A 25965-nucleotide genomic window follows, 5' to 3' on the forward strand; every position below is an offset into this window, starting at 1 on the left:
TCCTCACTCACATCAGTAGTCTTCCTCCTAGTACCCAGGAGCAGTGTAAGGCATTTCACTGCCCTAGCAGAAAAATGCTGGAGAATCTGACTTGTGGGTGCTGTAAACTGACACTTTCAGTATTTCTTCCTACACAAGCAGAACACAAAAATGTGTCATTTTCACTTGCTGCTTAAATTACTTAAAATTTCATTTAGACAATTTAAAAAGGTGCAAAAATGTAATCAAGAGCTGCCAACCCATACCAGATTATTCAGATTCTCAACTGGAAGGAGGATGTGAAAAATAAGATTTGTTAATGTTTCTAGTTTGTGTTGTCTTGCTGTGGCAATTATACTTTCAAATATGATGTGCCTGGATACGCAAGGACTATATGCATAACTGATTGATTAGAGAAGCTGTGAATGAGCTACCTGTGCTGTGCTAATTTGAGAAAGACAGAAGGCTCTAGAATGGCCCCAGGCTGGGGTTCACATGGCACATGCCTAGGGCTGAGAGTAGAGCTATGTGTCTTATGGGGCAAGTCAGCTCTGATGATTTGCAAATATTTTTGCTAGCTTATACAAAAGAGCTTGTGATAGGAAGTTCTTACTGGTAGTAAACCGGTTGTATGTCTTGAGACAATTTTTTTTAATTTTTTTTCATGATGTGTCATGAGGGTATGGTGTCTGCCTTGGCTCTCTGCCTATTGTCCTTAAAGCAAGCATATCAAGAACACCAAAAGGGCTTTATAAATTCTACAGCTAAGTCTGATTAGAAAAGTCCAGAATCATGAACAATGTAAACAACTCATCCCCCTACATAACTTGTGGCTTTGTAACAGCTGCCCTTCTTTTCAGGATTGCTCTCAGTCCTGCAATCTCAAGCAGGGTCCTGGGCTGCCACAATCTCAGTACACTTTTCTTTCATACCTTGAGATTTTTTTTCCTTTCCACTGCATCTAAAGCTTGTTTTGAGTATCCTCTCTTCTCTTCTCAGAAATGTCCTTCTTGCATACATTGCAGGGTCTGTGCTGGCTGTGTTTCTTTTTTTCTCTGCCCACATCATCCTGCACTGCTGTATCTTATTTCCCTGGGCATTATGGTTTCCTCTCAAAGAAGATACAGTGGTATCCCCATGCTGTGTGCAGTAGTCAGTACAAAGTAAAAAAGAAGGTCTTCTTTCCTGTGGTCCAACCACAAACCCTTTAAAAGAAAACTGCACACAGTATAAGCAGTTGCTGTGAGCAGATGCATTGAATCATTACACAGTGTACTGCAAGAATGTTCAATGTCAGATCAACAGTGCACATGTTACACAACCTAAAGGAAATGATGGGGTTTAGAGGACTTCCAGCACAGCGACTGAAATTCAGCTGAGTGATTGCCAATATTTTGACATACAGTTTACCAGGAGGAGAAGGAAGAAAGGAAGAAAGAAAAGAAGAAAGGAAGAAAAGAAGAAAGCAAGCAGCTGTTTTTTGAGTAAAGCTTCAGAAAAGGTGACACAGTAAAGTAAGTACAGCTTAAGAAGTGTCCTTGCTTAGGAATAGCTGAAAAAAGTTACTTTGTGTGGGTGGCTTCTGTCTACCCTTCCACCTGTCTCCTTTCCTTCACTGATTGTGAGCTGCACTTTCCTTCCTTTTCTCCATCATGTAATCACTGCATAAATGTCTTTTCTTATGGGTGCAGTTTCAATACCAGGTCTACGTCATATTTTGTTCTTTAAAAAGTATATAAATCCTGGCCAAATATCACAGGATACATCCCTCTCAAGCTTGGTGAGAATGGGGAACCGGAATAAACACTGTCACATTAAAAGTGGCTTCCTCCTCTTTTACATGTATTCCAGGACGCATTGCAAGGACCAGACGAATATGCTTCTGTCCAAAATAATCAATACACGAGGACAAGGTTTCTTGGATGCTGAGGGGAGCTAACCATCCAGCTCCTCCACAGTAATTTACCTATTTAACACCACTGTTACAGCTCAGGCTGTTTCCATTCAGTCTGTTCATAATTGTTCCTTAGAACATTCCTCCAAATAAATATCTTCTGTGGCTTCCACTGAAGACAGGTGAAACCTGATTATTTGGCTCTCTATTTGTGAAGGGCCAAATCCAGCTGTTTTGCAAGTGGGTACAATTCTGGAGATGCTGTTACAGTTCCGTTCACCATCACAAAATGGGAATTTAGTCCATCATCTCTTTCCTTAGAGAGATATCACAGCCTGGCTTTTGTTCCTCTTTGATGGATTTATTTCCTTTTCTGCCATGTGTCCTGGCAGGTAAGAAGCAGGATTAGGTTATAATGAATACAAATGGTTTTACATATTGAGGCTGCTGGCCATAGACTTTGCTTTTCCACCTGGCTTTTCAAGTTGCCAAAAGGACTGCATCTACTGGTTCTGGTTCGTGTCACTGCTTTGAACATTCATCCTGGAGGCAGCAGCCATTGTAGGGGTGATGCCACACTTTCAGCTGTCTTGGTTCTGCCAGAGAACTGGGGATTGTCCGTTATTATTATTGTTAATGTCTGATTTGGGGGGACTTAGCGTATCATTTTACAGTGTGTTTTTTCCCTTCTGTGAAACTGTCAGGGATCCTCTTAATAAAAATGGAAAATTAATTTCCACTTCAGGAGTTGCTTTGAAGTAGATAATATATTGCAATTTGCTTTTTGGTATAGCATCTTTTCTACATACTGAATCCATTACTGAATCCGTATCTCTTCAGTGATTTTGATATTATAAAAAACAATGGATAGTATAGTTTATCCATCCCCCTTTCTCCCTCCCAAATCTTTTTAAAACTGAGAAAATAGCCTAAGGAGTTTGTTCTTCATACCCATCATTTAGAATCATTATCATCAACTTTTTTCCAGGCTGGACATTATCTTGTCTTAGCATCACTTACCAAGATTTAAACCACTAGGGGGTTAATAGCATAGAGGAATGCCTGGCCTACCAGAGCTTATGGACAGACTAGTTAAATGACTCAGTTATATTCTCCATAGAAAGAGATTTTCCTGCCTTACTGCCAGCACACTGAGACATGAATGTGCCTTACTGTCTACATCGTAAGGTGTCCTTGAGAAAGTTTCCTGTAACAGGAATGATTTATTCTATGAGCTTCAAAACTTCTCATCCAGGAAAAAAGACAGAAGCAATGGCAACAATGAATACATACTTGGCATTAAGACAGCAGACAGAGAAAATGAGACTTGTATTTTCACAGATGCACTATTTTCAAGTAGGTAAAGCCGAGAACTCAGAAACAGAGTTGGCCTTTCGGATATTACTCTTTCTTTCTTAGCTCTCAGTAATTCAATGCCTAGCCTCAGTTTCTCTGTCAGGTGGCAGCAACAGTACTTGCATATTTTAAAGGTGAACTTGTAATTGCATCCTTCAAAAGACTCCTTAAGAGTACTTGATATGTACATCAGGAACATCTTTATTGGTACTTCTCAAAGTGCATCTGGTTCCAACTAGTTTAAAAGACCCAGAAGCACTGTGATAGCTCCTGGCACTTCTCTTTCTTTGCAACATAGGTGAGAATTTTTAAGGTGGCTGTTTATGTGTGGGAGAGACAGAAGTGATGGGGAAAGCAAAAGGAACAAAACAAACCCAAGAGTTCAAATTCTGCATGATGTAAAATCATTGGGGATTGGGAGAATAGCAAAGGATGTCCTGAAATCAGAGCTGGTTTTTAGGCATGCAGAAATGAGGATATATTGTAGTATGCATATCCAAAGTGAGCCAAATAAAAGAGCAAATCAAATACTTGGCTGAATCATGGGGGAAATTCTGTAATGTGCAGGTTGCCATTGCACAATGGGTGGGCAGCCCTCAACCAAAGCAGTCCATTCCAGTCAATGCACTGGAAAGAATATTATGGCACTTGAAGAAAGAGGAGAATGAGAGTAAAGCATTGACTTTGTTGCCTTCAGCTTTAAAAGAATGAGTTATGAGGACTAGTTTAAAACCTTAACATCAGAAAAAAAGTTGAATAAGAGAATCTAATTAAAGAGCTCAAACTCTATAATGGTAGAACGAATGTCAGCATTATTCATAACTCAATGCAGAAAATTTGACAAAAGAGCACAAATGGAATTTAAATTGAAATAAAGACACAGGGGAGCATCTTTTCTGTCTGAAAGTAATAAATGTTTGGAGCAAACTACCTGGCAAGGTTTAGGAGGTGGTGACACCAAGGGCATTTTCAAGAAGCACCTAAATTTTGTTCTGTGGAAACAAGGCATTAATATGGATGAGCTCAGATAAGCCAAATAGCCAATTCTCATTTTCATATGTTTGCTGCCAGCACCAGCAGCTGCTTGATCTCTAATGAGCGGGAGATTGGCAATGGCAAATGGTGTCGTCTTTCTCATGCTGATGGCATGAGCAAGACCCTATAACAGATAAAGACATGTCGACCTTGGATTTATGTTTGATGTCTTCTTTACTGTAATCTTTATGAAAATGTTTTTCTCCATTGGTAATGCCCCTGAAATATTTTACAGCCAAGCAAAAAAAATGTTTGCTTTCTTTTACTTGCCATAGAGCTAAAATAACCCATTTGATCCCCTTTGTTCATAAAATGTAATAAAAATGAAGAAGGGGAGGAGAATGGATTGGATTAAGCTTTACTAAAAGATATATTCAAGATCAGATTTTACCTTTTGCTAACTCTTAATAACACCTTTTCTCACACTCACATCTCATTGATCCCAGATGCTCCTATTGGCATTCAGACTGTCTTTTGAAATGCATACCTCTTTCATAGTTTAGTATTTCCCTGCTGCCTCTGGCCTGATGAATCCTGTTCTGTTTTGTTGTTTGTTTGTTTTTTTCCCCTATTTTCCCTCAAACTGAAGCCACTGCTAGAATTTTATGAGTCTCACAAAGGAGTTTAATTCCATATAATAACATGATAGTAGTTGTTTTGACAACTTTTTGAAGATTCAGTATAAACACAGGTGTTCTGAAGGAATTACGCTTTCATTTTCATCCATAAATGCAGTGGAAATTAAAAATCTTTAATCAACCATCACTGGTCATTATGAGTTTCCAAGAGAAAAGGACTGCATGGAACATAAGCTGTTCTCCCTTGTATTTTAAAGGCCACATTGTTCATTCTAGTTATACCTTGAGAAGATTTCTGGTGACTTTGATAACTGTTTCTGGTTGTAGGGCCTGAACTGTGGTCACTGATAGTGTAAACCTATCTCTATTACAAATTTCAATAGAAATACTCCCCAAAGTCAACTGTTGCTGATATGAAGCAAAGCTATCTACTGATTAGCACAATGGAGCATGGAACAGCTTTTGGGGTTCCATTCTTGATTTTGCTATCTAAATTTTTTGTAACTGTGGATTATTTGTGGGTTTAGGGACAAACATCAAAGCCTGGTGGAATCAACTGATGTCTTTCAGTCTGTTTCAGTAGGCTTTGAGAATGGGACCTGTTGCCATTTGGGTGAATTGAACTTTTCTTTACACAGATCCAGATTAATCAAATTCTTTCTGTAAACTTATTCTGGATTTCATGCAAAAGCATTAATTCAGAGCGTTGAATTTCTTGCCTTTTTCTTGCAAGCACTTTTGCATGCTTCATTAAATATTTAACCATCTAGAGAAAGTTTCATGAGAATCACCAAAATGCTTATTTTGGGGGGGAATTTAGGAATTTACAATGGTAATTTTTCTGGCAAAAATTAACATACAAGTAGGTTACACATGGTGGTTTTCTCACATGCCATAAAATCATCATTACATCCATCTGTATGTGTATCAACAGCATTTGTTTCAAAAAGGTCAATTCTGAACTTGTTTTCAAGTCCAGACTCACCTGACATCCATATTGTTTACGTGTAACATGGACTAGTGCAGTGCATGCACCTCATGACCAAGCTGCAGCCAGACTAATAGACTGCCGCAAAGCTGCATTGCTGCAGGCCACAGTTTCCTGCACTTGTCTGTTCATGAGCCCGTTCTCACAACTCTAGTATAGAAATAGCCAGGAATCGGTAGATCCAAGGCCAGGCTGGATGGGGCTTTGGGCAACCTGGGCGAGTGGCATGTGTTCCTGCCCATAGCAGGGGGGTTGGAACTAGATGATCTTTAAGCTCCCTTCCAACCCAGACTGTTCTATGATCCCAAATGCATGAACTCCTGCAACTGGTGTAAGAAATTAAGGTAGATTTTAATTGGGTCCTTAAGAAGCTTTATATAGTTGCATGTCATGTCAGTATCAGCTAAATTGAATTTGTTATGGTGCTTTCAAATTACGTTCCACAGAGCTGCTCTTCTTGGAGAAATTCCCCATAGTCCTAAACACCAAGTTAAATCGTGTCTTTGTCGTCCAAGTCCTTAGGGGTTGTATGTAATTTCACTACTTGCATAAGTTTGGTCCTTTATAAAATCCTTTAGATTGCTCAATAGAGTGGGAGAAAACATTGTATAAGAAACGGCTATTTTAAAAAAATAATTTTTTTTTTAGTTTTTTTTAAAATAATTAACTCCCTGCAAGCTGTGTTTGTTGGGTAGGAAAAATGTATACAGATGGCTAGTCTTCAGAGAAGACAAATAAAGGTCCTATAGAAAAATAAAATCAAAACACTTTGGGTTGGAAGGGAGCTTAAAGATGATCCAGTTCCACCCCCCTGCCATGGGCAGGGACACCTGCCATAGCCCAGGCTGCCCCCAGCCCCGTCTAGCCTGGCCTGGGACACTGCCAGGGATGGGGCACCCACAGCTGCTCCGGGCAGCCTGGGCCAGCGCCTCGCTGCCCTCACGGGGAAGAATTTCTTCCTCCTCTCTAATCTAAATCCACCCTCTTCCAGCTCAAAGCCACCCCCCTTGTCCTGTCACCACAGGCCCTTGTACAAAGCCCCTCCCCAGGTTTCCTGACGGCCCCTGTAGGTGCTGGAAGCTGCTCTAAGGTCTCCCCGGAGCCTCCTCTTCCCCGGGCTGAACCAGCCCAGCTCTCCCAGCCCGTCTCCAGGGGAGCGGTGCTCCAGCCCTCGGATCATCTTCGTGGTCTTCTCTGGACTTGCTTCAACAGGTCCAGGGAACCTGCAAACACAATAGAAGAACTCCCTATGACTGATTTCTTCTAATTTTAGCAGATTTCTACTTTCAGTTTGTAAGAGTGGAACTGTCAGTTCAACTAATGCAATACTTTGAATTTGATCAGCTTAATTTATTCACATTGACCAGAAACAGAAGTACAGGCTTCTTTAATTAAATAATAGACCCACAGAATGCAGAAAAAAATGTGATAGCCATAGAGGATTATTATTCTACCTTTCCTTCTTCCAATAAGGACTTTCAAAAACCCCAAGAGTAACTTATGGTCCTTTCCTATTAATGAAATGATTAGGAGAACATCCTAATTACTCTTTAACAAGGCAAGACATATCTCCCTCTGAGCCAAGGTGAAGAGCAAAACAAGGATTATTCTAAAATATTTGGTCAAGCAACTGAGAGGTAAAGAGAGGAAGACAAAAACCCAACCTGCTCACCTCACCCCCCAGTAAAACCCCAAACTGCATTAAACTCAGGTATCAGATCCTTTAAATTTTTCCTTCACAAATCCCACATGAAGGCAATGGTTTCATGCAACCACTTACATTTCTACAGGATGATATGAAATATATTGAGGAATTAAACTTTAACATTTACTGGAAATCGTGACGTTTCCCTGCTCTTTCACCTTCCTTTTATTTGTTCATTTTCTTATTAAAGTCAGACTATATGGCTACTTAAACCTATGAATAAGCAGTGAAGTTGAGCTTTAAAGCGATGCTCTGACGGACTTAGAGAATGTTTACCTACTGTAGGGTAGAACCAAAAGTTTGACCTCTAGAAGTTTTTAGAGGACATATGCTTGCTCTTCTTCAGCCTGAGCTTACCAGAAGCTGTTACGATATTAACATAACACTGAATCCAAGCTAATAAACCTGCCATGTGCTCAGGTATTAAATGTGCCTTTAGTCACATCAGTGTTCCATACTCTGCAAATACTTTCACTATAGTCAATAGATCTAATTTCTGCAGCTGTAAATCAGCGCAGCTTCAGGGCAGTCACTGCTACTCTGGCAATTTATATCAGCTGAGGCTTTGATTAATTATATCAGGAAATCACAATCTTGACAACAGAGGGCTGTGTGAGAGTTCTTGCAAAGTACCCTTTGCTGCTTGAAGCCTGGAGATCTCCAAGCACAGTCCTGTCCGTCCCATGGATAATGAAACTGGTGCCATGCTGCCGTTAGCTGCTTCAGAGTTTATAGTGCAGTATCACCGTGTGCTGTGGTCCTGCTGTGCCAGCTATGATGGGCTGTGCTGGATCAGTTACTGACGCTTAACGCCAAGATTTTGAAAAGCACCTAACTCTCTGGAGTCCCTCAGAGACTGAGTGTTCTGTGATATACAAGGTAGGACTGGAGAGATCTGTAGATCCAAGAAAGTTATAGGGTTGTCTAGAAGCCGTGATGTGCTAGGCTGAGTAAAGACATCAGGAGACTTAAGGAATCAGGCAAATTCTCTCACTGACTTGCTGTGTAATTTTGGGACAAGTCACTTAACCCCTTCTGTCTGCTTTTGTCATCTCTTGACTGGTAGTTAATGGCATTAAATAAAAAATTCTGGTACAAAGAATATTATTTAAAATAACACCAGGGAAGAGCAAATTAGCTCATGCGTTTCATGTATTTTATTCCTGGGTGGTGCCCTACAAAAATATCATGTCTAATAGGCAGTCTGTCTCCAGGAGTCACAAATTACTACAGTTAGAATGGATTATAAATCTCAAGTAAAGCCTAGTCAATTCTACAAGTGATATATTTCTTTTATTACTGACCCTTTATTGCTTCTCTCTCTCACATACATCTATCTTTTTTTTTTTTTTTTTTTTTTTTTTTTTCTTGGGCAGAGGAGGTGTCATGCTGCATTAATATTCTTCTCAGCAGCTTTTCTAGTCAGCCCCATTTTCTTCTTGCATCAGGAAATTTGAACCTATCTCTTTGCACCCCTCCACTCCCAGTGCTTGCTTTGCTATGTAACAAAACACAAGCATTTAAAGGTATTTAAAAAGGCAAGCTGGGAAATTGTGACATCTAAAAACCCCACTGTTTCCCAGAACACAGGGATTCATTTACTATCACTATATTTTTATGGGGGGTGGGGGGGGAATAAAAGGTCCATTTGAGTTTAATTTTGCATCAGAAAGACAAACCTATAAATTAGGGAACAGTAATTTCATTGGTCTGGGTTGAAATTATGACAATGAAATAATATGCTGTTTCTAAATCAGCATTGCTAGAAGCATTTAATTCCCTGAAAAGTTTTTGTTTTCCAATTTTCATCATGATTCACCTTGGGGAGAAAGGAGTTGAATCATCTCTAGGTGTTGCAGAGCAGTACCAGTGTCCAAGTCTATTAGCTGCTCATAGTGCTTGAAGGAGTGACTTTCAAGGGATGTGAGGGACCTGGTATGAGTCCAAATCTAAGCATTGGAGATACAGGACACAGTGGCCTCTCTGGTAATTGTGGTCATGAACAATAAGCTCTGAGTCAGTTACGCATAGTTGTTTTAACAGCCAAGTTGGACACTGGACCTTCAAGCATGAGCAATCAGAAAACTGCTAAATTAAATCCACTTACAGACTGGAAGAATGTGTGGGCTTCAATCTCTACTGCATAGCAGAAAAATGGGATAGATAAAAACCCTCGTGCCAAGTTCAGGATGTTGAGGGACAATACAGGCTCTGTACTACAGAAGAAAATCTTGATCTGCTCCTGGTAACAGAGGAATGTTCTGCAGATCTTGAAGTCCATGCTGTTTTGATGCCTGAATGTAAAAATCTCCTGAAACAAATATACAAAACATGCTATTCTGGAGAGAGACAAATCTCTCTTCCACCCTCAGGGACTGAATGCAACTTACAACTGCTGAGTGAATAATTAGTGTTAATTAGCACTAGAAATTGATGCCTTTGGAGATAGTCTGCCAAGTTTTTAAGCACTTTAATACTAATGGGTTTTTTTTTTATCTGGGATAAATCTTTATAGCGGAAGCAAGTGCAAATTGATTTTTAAAGAGCCTGTCCAATGTTGAATTTATCTTACAAAAACATTGGGTTTAAAAACAATTACATTTACCTTCACTGTATTTTAATGCTTTTTCCAGTGGTTTAATATCTCTTTAAATATTTTTGCTGTCACTTTTTATCTAGTTTCTTGGAAAATGACTATATGGAATCTTTGGAAGGTGTTAAGATAAAATATGACACCATGTCAAACTATTTAGTTCCTAAATAATTTTTCTGTTATGAAAAAGAATTCTGTTTTAGTGATAATGGCAATATAACGACACTTTGAATCATAAGAGTAAAGTTCACTGAGCAGAGTGGAGGCAAAGACCTAAATGTTAAGAAAATTATGCATGTGGTTTTGTGCCTTCTCTGTCCAAACAGTTGTTGACTGAACTCAGAATCCTTATGTATGTTTCTTTTCAGATCCCTCCAGCTAAAATCAAATAGTAAGGCAATAGGAGTTGGAACAAGGACTTGAAACTGCCCCTCTAATTCATGTGGTATATTAGATTTGGGCATTTCCATTGGGAATTAAACATTAAACATGTGAACAAGGGCTTTAGAGCTTGTGCACTGGCAGGTCAAGGAGCGGCAGATGAGGCTCCTGTTGCACTGCTGGCTTTGTGCAGGGACAGGGATGCAGTGCAGAGTCTGGTTCCAGCTGCTTACCTAATGCATTAGACTGAAAAGCCAAGGATAAATACAATATCTTGATTTCCAGAAGTTTTAGGCACCTTGAATTCTTTCTGAAGTATCTGAGAAAGGCATATATTCAAGACCTCAAAACTCTGATTGGAGAAAGCTTAGAGATTTTTTCACTGCCAGCTTGATATGAAAAACTCTAAAATAGCATAGAAAGCAAGCTGTCTTATTATATGGTATACAGGAGTCAGAGCATTAAATCAGTGCAGTAGTTTCTTTGTTGTTATCATCAGCAATACTCTGGAATTTCTGGAGAAATCAGAGCTGAAAGGAAGGTTTGAAAAATCTACATGCTAAATATTAAGTACATTAATAAGTGCAAAAGTATGTAACTTCAAAAACAGGTGGTATCTGGATGCCAAGTTCAGTGAAGCGGTCTGCTGTGGGTTTTTTAACACTGTTCAAATTGTGCAGACAACATACAAATCACATCAATTTCCTGCAGCAAGAAAGAAGGACCAGTTTTTATTTACAGGGGAAAATAGTTCTTTTTCACTGCCAGCTTGAGACATCAGAATATTTGTTTATGGCAGTATAAACATGAGAATTACAAAATGAACAAAGGTAGACAACAGCCTCTCTGCTCCTCCCTCCCTTCCGCTTTTAGAATAGACATATTTTCTTACAGATCATGATCCAAAACCAGCTCAAATCCATGATATGCCACTAGCCATTTCCATAGCCTTTGGATGAGGCTGTCTTTGAAAATGACTAGCTACTCCATGAAAGTTTCTCTGACCCCACAGGAGACCTGTGTGGACAGGTTACCTTTGCATTTGCTTTAATAAGAAATTGAACTTTTGTTCCTGAAATGCATAAAAGGGAGACGGGCCACAGGATTTATCTTGTGGACTATAGCAATGCCAGGTTAAAACCTGTCACCAAAGTCCAGGCTCTATTTTTACAACCTAGTTCTAAGCACACTGCATTTATAAATTTGGGGGGGGGGGGGGGGGCGGGGGGCAGGTGGGATAAACATGCGTTTTGGTGTTTGTCTTCTAGTTGAATACTATGTACACCACACTCTGGATTTCCATCCAAAATTACAGGCATGTGGACCATAATCTGCCTGTAATGGAACGGTGAGAGAGGGCAAGTATGTGAGGCATGGGAACAAATGATGTATAGCTGGCCCAGCCTGTGTGTCATATCTGAGCAGAAAACACAGTGTTGGAAAATCCTATTCAGAACTTGCTGTGCACATTTGCACCAAGAAACAGACATTTCTCAAGTGGAGAGGCCTTTGAAAGTCTTCAGGTTTACAAAAAAGTTTAATTCTGCAATACACTGAGATTTTTTTATACTTTGAAAACCTCAGACACCCTAATCCTTTGTGAGAATGCATCAAGTTTTGAGTTGTGTGTAAACCTCAAAATAGCACTTGGACAACTTAGGCAAATGATGCCTTCCTTTCTTATTTTATTTATGATCCCTCTTAAAATTTACAAAAAGAAGTGACTTGCTTTTACTGTAAATAAAAAGTAATTAATGTAAAAGATGTTTTACCCAAATAATCCCTATGTCAGTTGTACACAGGTAGTACCAATATGAAGCCTCTGCATACACACCTTGTTCACCTTCACTGTTTATTATCAGGAGGTACTTGAGACACACATTGAGAAGATGTGCATTTATGCCTGTTTGGGCTCAAGTTCTTTTAAGTTGCTTGGGTGTAAACAAAACATCAAAGGAGACAAACAGTGATATTGAACTATTTTTGTTTATACCATCTAAGAGGCTTTGGGGATCACAAATATGTTGTGTGCTGGTATTGGGAAATTTACTACTTCACCAAAATTTTTTGTTTACAATATTCTTTAGAATGTCAGTTTTCCTTGTTTTCCAGTGAAAAATTGTACTGAGATGCAGTATGCTTTGCTCACACCTTTCCCTTTGCTGCACCCCTCCTCTTCCCCCATTTAATAATGCCCTTTGCTCTCTGGGTATATTAAGTACATCATGATTACTCTAGAGGTTATTTGCTCCTTTTTTATTGCTTTTGACTCTTTATTACTGCTCATTAGAATGTTATTAACTTGGCCTCAGTTATGACAATATTCAACACCTGCTTCATATAACAAGCACATTTCCTTTCCCTTCCCTAGCATTGCACACCTGGGCCTTGAATTATTCCCTTTGGCTGAGTTGAAAGAAGGAGCGTGAGAGACTAGGTCCTTGATTTTTCTGAGGTAAGAGGCTTTTAATTTGTGACTTGACATGGATCCTGTTATTATTGATTCTGCAGTATGCTTTTCATCCTGATTGTACGTAGTGACTGACACTAACAATTATTTTGGAAGAGCAGTGACGTGAGTGGTATTTCAGTAGAAAGAAAAGCAGGATTTAGCCTGCTTTTAACTGAACTGGATTGTTTGCTGAAAAATCTCCATGGTGAGAACATAGACCCTAGACCCATGCAGACCTGGCTGTGGCTTGACTGGAGCATGCAATGTGCCAAAGCCAAGCAGTCCTCTGGAGTTCTAGCTGTGTTTTATGTCCAACACTGTTAACAGCAGGTTGAAAACAGAGGGTCACTGCTTTGTTTTACTCGGAGAAGGCTAAAAGCCACGATCTCTCTCCTTATGAGTAATGTTTCTGAACCTAATGCTATTAAATGCTAGTGAAGCAGAGACCTATAAGAGAAAAGAAAAAGCATGGAAGAAATGGAGAGCATCATATAAGGTTACCCTGTGATAACATGTTATCTGAAAACTGAGGAAAGCTGCATTGTTTGTGACTGTATTGCAAAGAAATGCTTCCCCACCTCTGTGGTGATGGTTATGGCTTACAAATAAAGACCACAGGTGTTTTCTCTTCAGGGTTCATGCTTTTCCCTTTATTTAGTCTGCATTTTTCAGTTTTCAAAGATGGAATGAAATCACAGCAATATCCCACGGAGAGGTCATTAAGGGCAAGGGAAGAGGGACAGGATATAAGTGTATCCGTACAATTTAGATTCTATTTTTACCAAATTATGAAGTACCAACGTTTCTGTACCTCATGCATTGATAATCCTGAACCAGTGTTGTGGGAATTGTCAGCATTTGCAAGGAAATAATAAACCATTGAAAGTCTATTTTTACCAGTGCGAGACACAAGGCAAATGGAGAGTGGAACTTGTAATAAAGAATAAGTTTCATAGCCCATTTTATCCATTAAAATCAGCCATTTACTTAAGCAAGTTTTGGATCAGATCTGATCTCCAGTATGTATGAAACTCATATGTCTGTCTGCTTCAAATACAGTTCTTAAGTGCCAAAATTCTTTAAATCTGAAGAAAGCTGTATTTCTTCCCAGAATTACTCCCCGTTTTTTGAAAGAAAAGAATTGAATAAAATTCAAATAATGATTTTCTAAATGTACAGTTTGATATTGTGAAAGCAGAAAAATAAATGAATCTGTGTTCTATAAGGGCACTGTTGTCAAAGGAAATTTGACATTTCCTTGGTAAACTGAAAAAGTATCATTTGAAATCATGTAGTTTATCTACTATGAATTGTGATACCTTCAAGTAATTCTAAAAATCTTAACTAATTCACATTTCTAATTAAAAATTCATTTTGAATTGAAAAATAAAGCATATTTTTTGGGAAAAGTAACTACTAAACGTACATTTTTTAGCATTCAGAGTAGAATTGTTGAGGTTTATTCAAGAAAAACTAGCAAAAAGTAATAGTCATTGGATGCTTTTTTGCCAGTTTGTACCCAACTGCAGGATTTCTTTTAACATTAAAAGGATATGAAATGTGATCTGTTTATAAAATTGAAATAGAGAAAATCCTAGAGACTCCAAAATGAAGTGCCACTGTGGAATGATTCAGGCAATTCTATTTCACCTGCACTGAGAATTCTGTGGAATACTGAATTTAACCTCCTCACTTCCTTCAACATCTTTATCAAGTAGGCAGAGTGCTTTTAAAAGAAACAGCAACACTGCATCTTAATATCCTTCCAAAGACCTTAAGTAGAACCCATACATCTTTTGTGGTTATAAAAAGTCTTGTGCAAACATGGGGTTGCTCCCTTAGTTTGTCCTATTTCCAGAAGGGTTGAGTTTTCAGAACTCAGCTGAAGCTACTGATGATGATGTAACTCTGAAGTTCAGCCTCCTGGAAAACCTGCTATAAGGAGGACTACCTAATTCTCCTTTGGCTGATACATGGTTTGCTTTCTAGAAGGCGAGCTGACAGTCTTTACTGCTTGTCTGTTGATGTCATATGAATGGAAACACAATGTGTTAAAATACATGACCTCTATGCGTATATATGTATTGTGAATATGGGTATTGTCTGAAGGTAGTGAACGTGTATGCTTGGCATCCAGTAGACAGAATTTTAAATTTTATAGCCAGTTACTAGGCAGCTTTTAAACATTCTACTATTTGTGGGTACATTCATTTTCTAGGCACTATAAGATGATAAAAAGATCAGGATTTTTCTTTATAGCCTCAACTCTTTGACCCAATCTGGCTGTATATCTTGATGTCTGGAAGTGTGAAAAGATTCAAGGCAGAGTATTTTTATCCTAGGTCAACTTTCTCCAGTACCTAATGCATACAAAGGAGGCCTTCAGGAGATTTCAAACACACTGGAGAGTGGTATGGGAAAGTATATGCTTATGACAGCTCTAAATATAACATTTGTCACTAAGAATCCTTCCCAGCTGTACGCTATTTTCTCTTGCATTTCAAAGGGAAAGAAGGAAAGGTAAGTCTCAAATGACCAGCCCAAGATGGTAGTAATGGTTTCCTCTCCCCTGGGTTTCATGAGAGCAAGTGCTTTAGAAGTTTTCTATGTAACTGTGTTAGCTATAAGTATTAATCAATATTTGTCCATATGAACTAAGAAGAAATTAACAGCGGCCTTTAAAATAGAAATCTGTCTTCCATTAGATACCTTATTTTATTTTATTTTTGTCATCCATTGATAGCAATGGATTTTTATGTACACAGTTTTCTTTGCATTTCTCAACACCTGTCTTTTGCCTCTATTCGTTCATAATAATGTGATTATTAGTCACAATAATAGCTGGAGTAACTGATTGTGCTGCTGGAATTGAGGCTATACTGATATTTCTGTAATGAGCTGCTTTTTTTTTTTCTCTCAAGGCTGTAAGTCAGCCATGAAATAGCTGAGAGTGAGGCAGCAGAAGGTCGTAATTTGGGAAAGCTTTTTATTTTTGAATAAATGTTGATGCAATGGAATTGATTGTTTTGAAGTTCAAACAAGGCAACAGGCACATTTTTGTTTGTTTCTTCTTTTGGATGAATTTTGTGTCTCAGCCTAATAATGGCTTTTTTATTTTCCCTTTCAGAAAAGAAGTAACTTTTTCTGCCTGAAATACTGTGATGTAGATTGCATTAAAAATAAAATGGATATCTGTGGAAGTTAATTTTTGGGGGGAGAGATGAATGGAATTATTATGTGATATTATTATTAAAAGGTAAATTTGGAAACAGGAGGGAGATCTGTATTTAAACGCACACAGCCAGGAATTTGGCAGGGCAAAGCTCTGAAACTCAGCAAGCCTTAGGAATGCGTTTTAGCTTACTGTTTCAACATCTTTAGAAACCTCTGATTCCCAACTTCTTCCTTTAGAGAGGAAATGAAATGTTTGCTCATTTAGACTTTGGTAGAGCAGCCTCAGGTGTACAATGCTGGGTTGGTTTTGTACCTCTATTACCCAGGGGAAGTTACACAAATCTCTAAACCCTGGTTTTGAGCAGTAGCGCTAGAGCATGGGAGGTGGGTTCTTGTTAGCTGTTACAGCCACGTCTGGTGCTCTGTGGTATTACAGACTTGACATGTCTTTTTATCCTTTTTTTTTTTTTTTTTTTTTTTTAAATGCAACTTTTGTAATGCTTCAGTGAATCCTATAGCTGTAAAATTTATCAGCTAAGCAACACTAAAACACAGAAGTGAAACTTCTGAGCTGGCCAAAGTTGTCATGGATTCAGTGGCTGCTGTGAAGCTACAGCCGTTTGCACCAGCTACTTGTTTGTGGGCAAGCAGAGGAATTGCAGGGGAAGAGCAAGCACGTTATGAGCTGGTCAGTTCTCAACAACAGGTAGCGAGATGTTTATGAAGGGAAGGGTAAGGATAATTGTGTGTCTCAGCATGGTTAAAACCTGCTGAGATGCCCAGAAAAACAGGATTTATGATTTTGTACTCAGTTGAGCAAGAACAAAACTCCTGAAGTAGCAAAAATAGAAAAGGCAACTTTCAATTTGGAATCATGCTTTTCTCCATGACTAAACTGGCCAACAACACAATGATCACTAGCTGAAAAAATCGCTTCCTATTTCCTTTAGCAAAAGAACCTGTTGCAGACACATTGTGCAAGTAAAGGATCTAATCTGACAAGTATAATCTCTTTCAGCCGCAGGAAAAATACATAGGAAAAATAAGCCACATGTGTCCACACCATGAAATTTACCTGATTGGTATATGAGAGGCTGGATGGACCTAAATATTTGTTAATTAAAAAGAAAGAACATTAATATTTTGTAATGCTTGTAGTCCAGGCTGAATAATAAACAGCTGTCATTCTAAAACACTTCTAGTACCTTAAAGGCATATTTTACATCCATTCAGTTAGAACTGAATTAGCACTTTTGGCTGTGTGCCTGGATCAAGTGTTGACAGGTAGATTTGTACTTGATTGGGAAAGTTATACCTGATCTTCGTGAAGACAGTTCCTGTACCTTATGTCACATCAAAGGAACAAAAGGACATCTAACAGACTGCTGGTTATTAGTTTTGTATTTTTCTTGATGCATAACCTGCTACTGGTTTGTTTTTGTTTTTTTAAAATATAGTTATAAAAAAAAGTGGTATGTATTATTTTTAATTGGTTTCAGTAATTCAAATATATCATGAAATCATCAGGTTTTTCCTGACTGTCCTATTATGAAATCCTAGTTTAAGGGAAGACTTTGGGAGTTATGCTTACTGAAAGGAGATGGGAATTTTATCTAAGGTATCCTGAACTGAGTATCTTGTCTAGAGATGCATCAAGCCTCTTGCCTTCAATTTAAACACCAGTGAAAATCTCCCAGGCGTGTCAGACCCAAATATTTCAGTTCTCCAGAGCTGCTGGCTATATTCTACGGTAGGCAGTGCATGTATGATGGGGCAAATTACAAAATCTGCAGGCAGAAGTGAATGACAGTTATGTGTAATGGGAAAGAGAAAAGAACATGATACATGCAAAAATTTAACTTGTAATACTAAAAAGGGAGCTAAAATATGAAATAGGATATACTAGAGACACGGTGGTTGAGAAATTTCCCAAAAGGGATGCCTTTCTTTTTGCAAAAAGTGTTACCTGATTTTTTTTCCTCTTGGAAGATTTTTCCTGAGAGCCAGTTATCTGCCTTTTTTGAAACCCATATGAAAGCTATTTGCCAAGCATAAACTTTGACCATGAATACCATGATGTGTATCTATGTTACCACTGATGACATATCAAAATACAGAGATCAGCTTCCAACTTAAGAACATAAAGGGGTGGTTTAGAAAGAGCTGGGCCACCCAGTACATTGGGCTTTGTGTCACTGCGCTAGCGAGGATCTCCTGGTTCCTTAAGACCTATTGATTTACAGATTGTTCTAAGTTGTGATATGCTGGGTATGTCCCCCAGATGGGAATATTTTGCAGTCCCACTTCTTTTTATTACATCGAGGTGTGTTTTGTTTAGAAGGCCCAGCTGAAATGTTTGAGTTAAAAAAGATTTTTGTTATAGATTGGAATACTGATGATATTCTGTTTTTCCTTGGAAAGGACTTAGTACATTTTAGGACAGCTGGTTTATTGGCTTGTGCATTGATGCCAAAATATAAAAGTAAATATCAGTTGTGTCTATCTTCAATTTAAGATGCATTTTTGCTTCCTCACCTATGTTGGTTATGGCTTTTTTCCCAAACACCAGGAGATCTCCAGGAAACCACATCCTTCGAACTACTGCCCCTGTGCTTGTGTCTGAATTTCCTTGTTCTTCTCTTGAAAATACTTCTTTTCAAAGATCATTATTATATTAGAGATGGGTCATGCAGAAAGCCCTAATGATCTTTTCTGGGGGCAGATTTTAGTTGTTCATACAGCATCCTGTCCATCCTGTCCTCTGCTTCATGGGTATTCCAGGCTATAGAAATGACTCTTCGCGTTTCTCGGTGTTGCAAGCATCTGGTGCCATCCATTATTCCATTCAGAAAACTGATGTCTTGTCTGTGCAGTGTCCCCCTTTTTTCATAGTTTTAGTGGGAAATAATTGGTTTCCTGCATAAAATGCCTGCATATTTCTAAAACAAGCAAAAAATACTTGACAGACAAGAAGGCTTTGCTGATCAGAATGTAATGTGCAACGTAGAAGCATTTGCCAGATTTTGCTCCCAGAAAATCTGATGGCTGATAGAATTATGCCATAACTATAGGGTCTGAACAGTTCTGTTTATTTTATCCTTTTAAAATATATTTCATTAGGTTTTACGTTATACAGACATGCAGAACCAACCAGGGAAAATGGCTGGAAGTCTAAATCACCAACGCAGAGAAATGTTAGTTCTCTTTTCATGTGTAAAAAGACAGATGAAGAAGGAACACCTTGAAGATTGCATTTTGTTAATGTCTTACTTTCTCACTGTTTCTTTGCCCCCCTTCTGATTCCACAGAGAAATCTGCTCATTGACTTTTTTTTTTGTGTGGGTTTTTTTGTTTGTTTGTTTTGGTTTGTTTTTTTTTAATCTGGAATGTATGTCTGTACACAGCTTCATGCACTGTGTTCATGCAGACAAATCCCACCCCTTCTCTCAGGTAACATTTCTATATCCTTAACTGCATAGTTCATAAAATTAATTTCTACTGCTTTATGTATATTTTCTAATGCTATTTGTGGCGGTGATCATAGTACAATAATGCTTTCCCAATAGAAATGTTTATGGCAAACTATATTATTGCTACAGAAACAATCACTCTATTTTGATTTGTATGAGGAATTGACACATTTCCTGCAGACTTCATTTTCATTTCCCTTAGATATCATGAAAGTCAAATCAAATCAAATCACCCCCAATTTATTACAGCATTTAACACCAACACAACAGCAACACAGGCTTCTCACTTTTTTGAAACTGCTTTTAAAAGACAGTTACATTTCTCCCCACCCTCCTCCTCTGAATAAAGCTGTAACCATAAAAGAAACAAGGATACTAGTACAGGAGGATAATTTGAACAGCTTCTTAGTCTGCTGCCTGAAAATTGCCTCCCCAGACTATTAAAAGGAATTGGAGTCTTCTCAATGCCATTGTGTGCTCTGGGTCAGACCTGAATTTTCTGGAATATGCTGTCTCTGGTGAGCAGGCAGGCTAGATTTGCATGGGAGAGTTTCATTTACTGTGCCTTAACCATATTGTTTGTCAAGCTTCAGATTTTTTCCTACATTTTGATATGTTTGAAGTGTTTATCAGTCAAACTTACAAATTAAATTTTATCAGTCTTTCAAATGCCAAGACTTTTTGTGTTTTCTCTGCACATGTATACAGAATAAAATTACTGCAGTGAGCAGTGCTGGGAGACAAGCCAGAATATAGCTTTGATTAATACTTTAAACCCATTCCTAGATTTAAAAAATTACATATATATATATGAAAACATTTAATAATAACCTTTTTCCTGGCTGAGATGATATGATTAGCATTTTATTCTCATCTGTTTGGGGGTTACTAGTTTGATTTCTGAGGTTAGGTTTTGAATGCTGCATTTCTCAAGCCACACAGACACGTTATTTTATTGATAAGCTATAGGAAAATGTATTTGCAGCTGTACTAGAATGGTTATAGCAGCAACACAGGTTATTATTCACGTGGTTAGGTGGTGATGTGGTAAACATGACTGTAAGTTACTGTGCAGTAATCCTTTTTGTCAATGCACGTAGCATGGAGACATTAAAGGCTCCCTGCAAAAATAGTATGTGGCGTTTCACAGCAACTAATCTAACTTGCATGCCTTGTATCAGCACTACAGCTCATCTTAGCTTTCTGTCTAGCTGAAATGCTTTGTCATATAATGACTTTATCCTGGGGCAGCCAAGAGAGGAAAGCTCACGGTCTGCATACACTTTGTAGACAGTGTGTAGGTGGTTGAGGGAACTCACTGGTAGAGGACATCACCTTTCATCGGATGAATTTAAACAGATTAGGTTGTTATATGAGAATGTCTTTATAGCAGAAATGGTAACATTTCATGTAGCATAGTTTAAGCAGGGAACCTGCAAGTACAGTGGGTTGCAGAGGTGAGCAAGTGTTGTCTCAATGCAGGGCCAAGGAGGAGAGACTTTCCACCTCTGAGTGACGAATCAGAGGCCACTTTTGGAGCTTGAATGTTGGATATGACAGGCTCTTGTCAGAGTGACAGGGCAGTAAGGCCATCACTTGGAATATACTATTGCACAGCAGCACACAGACAGTTTCCCTTATTAGATACTCTGGCTAAACAGTGATGTTATTCTTTAATAAAGCATGCTGATTAATGTCACATAGTAAGAATGTTTATGCATAGCTGTCTGTGTATCCAGCTGAAAACCAGGTGACTCAGAGATACCTGGTGCTGGCAGCACACAAACTTTGCAACTTCTGTTCTGCAACTTTTGAAATGTTAAAATATTAGATCAATCCAACTAACACAAGGAGCTCACAGATTTAATATGAAGCCTGAAACACTTGCAAGAAAAAAACCTTAACAGTATTATTCCTTCATTGATAAGATCCCCAAATCCCTTGCAGTTGAAAAATTACAGAGGATTTAAAAGACTTCATGCCCCAGGTTATAAATTGACAGTAAGCCAGTCACAGTGAGAAGTTCTGTGTTATAGGAACACTGAGCCACTATTACTTCAAGCTTTCTAATTCTCTGCAACCTAAGTCTTGACAGATGACTGCAAAGAGAAGCCAGAAATGTCACTTGTTCCACCTCCTATCATGGTTTAGTTATTTACTTAAATGCTTCCTACACCATCCTCCTAGAGAGATGGAAGAATAATGAAAATTGAAAGGAAATCTGTCTTGAAAACACAGTGAGCTCCTCTCACTGAGAATCTGCTTCACTGAAACGCAAGGGTGATTCCTGAGGGAGAAAAACCATCTGGTTGCCACATTGATGGGGAAACCACAGAAAAGAGGGTGTTCTGCCTGCTGGGCTAGTAGCACAGGCTTTGGGACAGGCAAGCAGAGAGTATAGTCAAGGCTGTAGGCTGAAGCCAACCTAAAACTCAGCAGCCACTGAAGGACATGCTCTTGGAGAGTTCCTGGTGTACGTTAGATCTTGTACATTCCTGTGGCAATGTCACCTAGCTGAAAACCAGCCCTGATCCGTTGTGTTGGTTTTGTGAGCGCTGGTGCCAGCCAAAGTGGGAAAAAGGGAACACGCAGCTAGCAGCAGAGAAAGGGACACTGCTGGGGGTTGCGCAGGTGGAGGTGTTTACTTTGTGCAAGTGCACCCACTGACTGCTCCTGCAGGGTTGCCTTAGAGAAGGCATTTGCTCCCTACTGTTTAGACTGTGAATTCTGAGTTACACTTTACAGAAACCAAAGGGCTTTGAGCTAACAATAAACGAATTTCCCTGGCATTTTTAAATTAATGGGCAAGATCAATAGTAAAGGCAGAGGAAGTTTCTAGGACTAAATATTTACCGTTGCTAACTTTCATGGAAGTTCTCTTTTTAATTCATTCATTTCAGTTCCCAATAAGTTTAATGATAGAACAGGTCTCTTGAAAGAATTTTTGCAGATATGTAGACTTTTAAAATTATTTTCATGCCCTTTTTTCCCTGAAATAACATCATCCCCCAACCAGATTAAATGGGTCTATCAACTGCAGACCCTAAGCAAGAGCTCAGGTGGAGGTAAGCTGTAGTCATTACACTGAAATGAAAGCAGCTGTGCTGACTTGCACCAGCTGAGAATCTAGTGAGGTGCATAGAAATGGTTTCTTTAATTTAAGCAGTATTTGGGGTAGAAAAACTCACTTCCCTGGAGACAGCCTAGAAAGTCAGGCTAGGCTCGTTTCTCGCTGTACGCGCAGGGAGCTATTCTATACTGCATCTCAGCTGCAGTCCCTAAAGCACAGCAAGATCTTCAGGCAAGGTCTCTGGTGTGTTGAGTCAACACATTGGAACTCATGGGTATGTTCAAGAAAGCACAACCTAATGATGCAAGACTGCTAAGTTTGCATTTATGAAAAAGGGAATGCTAATTTAATGAGTGCATGTGTCTCATATAACTAGTTTCCTCCATGGTTTTTTTCCTATTAGTATTAGTTACATTCTTAACTGCTTTCTTAAGCTCATTCTCTTTGTAAGTCCATCAGGGTGGTTTAACTGATAAACATTTTGCATTTAGCTATTTCATACACATACAGAAAACAAATGTAGGCCTCCCTTGAGGAAAATAAGAGCATTATTTTGTCTAAAATATTCTTTTTTCGCCTGGATTACTACTGACATGCAACAGCTTGGCTGACTCATGGCTTCAACGCTTCCCTAAGGGCTTTCAGCACAGCTGGTATGCATAAGTGCTTTCCAGACCTCAGTCAAGGCCTGTAAAGAAGTGTTTTCCCATAATGGAAAAGAGAAAACACATGGATCAGCCACCTGAAATCTATTAATATTTACCAGAGGGTAATGCTTTGGGTGCAGTTAAATAGGTAGCATTCATGATATGAGGTTATGGGTGTTGTAGCTGGATGGAAGTGCCACATATAAAGTGTGGAATGCTTAGCTAGTAATTCTTCTCATAAAGACACACTTTCTCTAAGTGTCTGTGTTATTCTTAGACTTAATGCTTCTGTTTCCTGCTACTGGAGGTCTCAGATGAAAAAGCAGGTGTTTGGGGTATGGATTTCTTATCTAGCTCTCCATTAGAGGTAAGTGGGATGTTATCTCATAATCTTTACAGATTGCCAGGTCTGTAGTACGTCAAAATCAGAAAGCTGAAGTTGTGAGTGAGGGGTAATACTGATTAGCCCTTTAACTGACTTTTTTCCTCCTTTCCCTCAACTTTTTCAGAAGTTTTCTTTGTTTTTTTAATTCCCTTGGGAGTACGGAAAATAAAGTTACTTATGGATAATTCATGAACTAGAGACTGAATATTTGGATTAAAGGTTTAAGTTTTTTCTAAACAACTTGATGAAATGAGCAAATAATGTATAGGTATATTTCTTCCATGTGTCAATCATTCTCAAGCTATGTTAGCATCTTAATTTTTTTTACATGTTAATAACATCCCCTTATTCCATTAATGGTCTGTACCAGGATTATCTGTATTTATTTTTCATTAGTGCTTATGCATCTTGGTATGCCTATGGAAGTATTAGAAAGTTAAGCTTCAACTTTCCTTGGGAACACGGGAGAACTGAGGCTTCTTATAGATATTTTCTCAGTATGCATATTTAAATGTTGAGTTTTAATTTTTATTTACTTTCTGTTCCTGTAAGTGTTATTCTTTAACTAATAACTGAGTGATTGAGAAATTAGTGGGAATAAAAGCTGCCCTGGTCTCTAACAACAATCTCCTACAGAGTTTTTAAAATGATATGAATGGATACACTTGCTCTGGTCAGTAGAGCTCTGCTTGCTTATACCAGTAAAGAATCTGGCTCCACAGCTTCAGTGAAGCTGTAAATATCCTGTGAGTGCTTAGAATCTGCTGAAGTAGGTTACCTTTATTAGTTATGTTTGTAGAGTATTTATATTAGGAAAAGGTGGAATAAAGTCACTAAGTTTGATTTAGGCAGTAAAAAAAGGAAACATTTTTTTAGTTTTTGCATTTATTGGTGAAGAAGGCTCTGGAATCCTAGCTTAGCAACAGTGCAGTGTTTTCCCTTGTGATCTCCTGAACAAGTGCTTTCCTGACTTGGTGCAAGATTTAACAAGATCAAAAAGCTTCTGGAATAGGGGTTTGGATTGAAGTTGGTGTTACCCATTTGAAAATGTTTTCTAAGTCGTGAGTTAATATCTATTCAGAAGCAATTGTGCTAACTCATCTAGCACAGGGAGATGGAGGTGTTGAATGTATCAAGTGTGATCATTTCAACTTGGCAATACTAATTGATGCTTAAAGATTGTCATGCAGGAAAACCTTGTGTCACCTTGTTTTGTTGTCACTAAAGCAAAGTAACTTGTCACTTTAGAAAATAATGGGCTGGTGGCTTTTCCAAGATTTTAAAATAATCAAATACGATATTTGATAAATGGTTCCTCTGCACGTGGTTCCTGTTTTGGTCATGCTCTTATCACTGTTATTTGCTGTCTTAGTTGTTTTCCCTCGCCATAATGATAAATCTCTTTGTGTAATACAAATTAAAACCTGTGCAATGATTTTAAACTTCTCTTAAGCAAGTGGAGACTTAGTCCAAAGAAAAAGTTTTTTTTTTTTCCTCTTAGCTGTTTCTATGTTTGGAGCAGGGTACTACATTTCGGTTCATGAGGAAATCCTCTGCTTGAGGCAGGAACTGAAGCCAGTGTTGAATGTGCTGGCTAGTCCAAAGCTGTGTGTTTCAGTAGTACCTTCTTCATCTTTACTGATTATATATTGTTGGATTAAATCAGAACTGCTGCTTTTGAAATACAAAGTCCTGTATTGGTTGGGATAGCACTACTAGAAATTTCTCTCTTCTTGTGTTGTGTTGCAAGCGTTGCAATAGGTAGAGGGACTTGTGCTGGTTTGCTATGGGCTTTGCCCAAAGAAGAGGAAAGGTGGTGGTCTATGTTAAGAAGCTTCAGCTGTGAAGTAGGCTTTCATCTTGATTTGCAAAGGCCTGAGCCTGGTGATGTCTCCTATGGCCTAGGTCTTTGAAAGAAAACTAACATCTGTGGTCAAGATGAGTTATATGTCCTACAGGTGAATTAAATTACTGACTTTGACCAAGAACACAGATTTTTCAGGTGAGTGCTTCATTAGTAAATTGTTCACATATGACTTTTATAAAAATAGATTCATGATGGGTAAGAATTCAGATAGGAAATCTGTAGAACACAGTACTTCCAATTTTTTTTTTTACATCTTTCAGTGTTTTTTTCAGTTCCTTTAAAATATTTCTCAGATTGACCTTCTTTCCTCCTCAGTATTACACACTACACTTCCTACAACCTAACTAGATAGTAATTTACTTTGGCCCAGTAGATTTGTGGTATTTCGATT

The 25965-nt window shown here is 38.5% G+C and overlaps 1 long non-coding RNA gene across 2 annotated transcripts in view; it reads left to right on the forward strand.

Annotated features, from left to right (window-relative positions):
• LOC121097740 overlaps positions 1–25965 on the forward strand; it is a 150756-nt gene that overhangs the window by 56967 nt on the left and 67824 nt on the right. For both annotated transcript variants that reach the window (XR_005831069.1, XR_005831068.1), the window contains one exon: positions 12881–12964. This is a non-coding gene — a long non-coding RNA (uncharacterized LOC121097740). The remainder of the gene's footprint in view (positions 1–12880; positions 12965–25965) is intronic.

The sequence above is a fragment of the Falco naumanni genome, chromosome 15 (assembly GCF_017639655.2).
Source record: "Falco naumanni isolate bFalNau1 chromosome 15, bFalNau1.pat, whole genome shotgun sequence".
In the NCBI taxonomy this organism is placed as follows: Eukaryota; Metazoa; Chordata; class Aves; order Falconiformes; family Falconidae; genus Falco; species Falco naumanni.